Genomic DNA, 2,657 nt, shown 5'->3' with positions numbered 1-2,657 from the left:
TGAGCAAAATGCTGAATCTCAAATTGCTCCCAATGTTGTGCATCAGTGTGTAAATGAATTGGTTACTGTTCTGATGAGCCTTTGCCATCAGTGTATGAATGTGTGAATGCAGCACTGGGTGGTCAGAAGACTGGAAAGGCGCTATAAATGCAGTCCATCTAGACAAAACTACTGTATACACAAAACATTTGACAAAGACAAAATTAAACCAATTGTTTACTTTTATGTAATTTAGTAAACTGATGACACCTTACTAAATGACATATTTAATGGATACTTTACATGACATTCAAAACTTTACATTTACTTTTCTTTGCAGAAGTGAACTAAATGCTGATGTTCTTAATGGCAGTAGTTGATTTTACGGAGGGAGCTTTAAACATGAAGTCCTTCACAGCTGTTGACTGAGAGACTAAAACAGAAAAAAAGAGCTGTGTAAAATGTCTCAATTGAGGGGGGGGGGGGGAAATGAACTGCAGTCAGTGCTACTGTCTTCATTCAAAACAGTGTTTCTATTGTCCAACTGAACACATCTGCTCAAAGGTGAACTCTGACCAGCGAGTGAACAGGAGCAGCTGGAGTTCGCACAGAAACAGGAAACACGCTTGGATTTTTGTGTGTTGGGTAAGCTTCAATTGAAGTGAATGGGAAAGCAGCAAATGTTAGTAGGATGGAAATGTAATGTGGCAACAGCTTCAGTCCTTGTGGGCCAATATCATAAACTCTGAATCCTACAATTCCCACAATGCAACTCAATAGCATATTTTTTTTATATGCCTCATCAAACTCTTTAGTTTTAGTTCGTAACAGACTTTGTGAAGTATATTGTATTGTAATATTACAGACAATAAGTAATACATGTAAATAGCAGTGATCATTTTTTTGTTTTTAAGAGTATAAAACAAGGCAAAACTATTATCAGGCAATTAACGGACAAAATGTTAATATTATGAGTCTTGTGTCTGAAGTACAATTAAACTTTGAGACTTTCTCGTGGTCAGAATGGGTCTGTAATTTGAGCCGAACATCCATGGAAACATATTAGAAGGTGATCTAAATCAGGGTGTCAGCTCATAACTGAAGCAAAACAGTTTCTACTTTTTGTAAACACTGCCCTCATGTGTTACAATACAAACATTGCAGGTACTGAACTGAATCTGTGTCTCATTATTGACAGGAATGGATGGGATAATGGCAACAATGGTTCATTGATCAAGGATTATTTTTTTGGAACACTAAAAACATGTTGAATTAGCTTGCTGATTATTCAAATCATTGATAATCAGTGAGATCAGCTTTATTGGCCAAATATATGTACACATATAAAGAGTCTGACTCCAGTTGTAACAATAGAAACAACAATAGAAGTAGTGCAGAGGGAATATTGAATGGATGTACATGAAGTAGATGGTAATATACGGTACATTCAGATATGAGTAGATACAGCATCCAGGGTTTGTGTATGAGTGATGGATGTGCATGTTAAAAGTGGTGTATTTAAAGCTGTAAATATATCATTTGTAAGTACGTGGATGTTTTGGTGATACTGTGACTGACTGTTGATCAGAGTACCGGCCTGTGGGAGGAAACTATTCTTGGTTGTTTTGGTGTAAACTCCTCTGTAGCGCCCCCCAGAGGAGAGAAGCTGGAACATGTTGTCTCCAGGGTGTGATGGGTCTGCAGTGATGTTCCCTGCCCGATTCCTGACTACAAGTCCTAAACGGAGGGGAGGTCGGCAGCAGCGAGTCTTTCTGCAGTGTATCACAGCATTTGTAGCTACAGCTAATTTTCCAATTCTACAGACGGCCTTCAAAATAACAAAATAACAGAATAATAAATGAATATTTACTTAGTTATATCAAGGAAATTCCAAACATGACTCAACTAACTCAACTCAAATCACTGTCCCAGAACTTTGTGTCTATTTTCCCCCCATCATCAATTACACAACACTTTCCGGGAGGAAGGTTATTTGGATAATAAAGCTCTACCAAATCAGGAAATTCAATCATCAGTTGGAAAATGTACCCATCATGTGCTGTGCAGATGTTGTAAATACAAACAGTGCAGAAAATAAGTTCTTTTATAAGCCATTAAAAGGGTAAACATGTCTTTTATTTCTTTCTTTTCGTCTTCCTTCCATTTCTTGGGAGGGACATGTAGGTCATAATCTGCACTGACTGATCAAATATTACTTATTTGAAATGATGGTTGTTACATACAATTATACAGCTTGTAACGTCATATACCTTAATGTAATAGTGGATATATTAATCATGAATATGCTCTGGAATCGGGACATAATATGTGTCATATTAAAATATAGGGGTCAAGAAAGGACACCGGAGTTGATAATTTGTTATAAAAATGTGCTATGAACCCTCCGTCCACATTCTCGTTTGTGCTGCTGCTTTTTATTATTATGTTTCCTCTGTATATGTGTGCCTCCATGTGTAGAGATGTGTATGTACTGTAGGTACTGGGGATAAGGGGACAACATGCAGAAAAGAGGCTGCAGGTTGGAATTGAACTGCAGTAAGGACAAAACCTACATGGGGCTCACGCTCTTATAAGTTACAAATAACTTATGAATAATAATAAACTTTATTTATAAAGCGCCTTTCAAAACCAGAGTTACAAGGTTCTCTACATTGCCA

Source organism: Morone saxatilis, unplaced genomic scaffold (genome assembly GCF_004916995.1).
Source record: "Morone saxatilis isolate NCDOM2014 unplaced genomic scaffold, NCSU_SB_2.0 Contig1, whole genome shotgun sequence".
Classification (NCBI taxonomy): domain Eukaryota; kingdom Metazoa; phylum Chordata; class Actinopteri; family Moronidae; genus Morone; species Morone saxatilis.
This window is presented reverse-complemented; position numbering follows the sequence as displayed.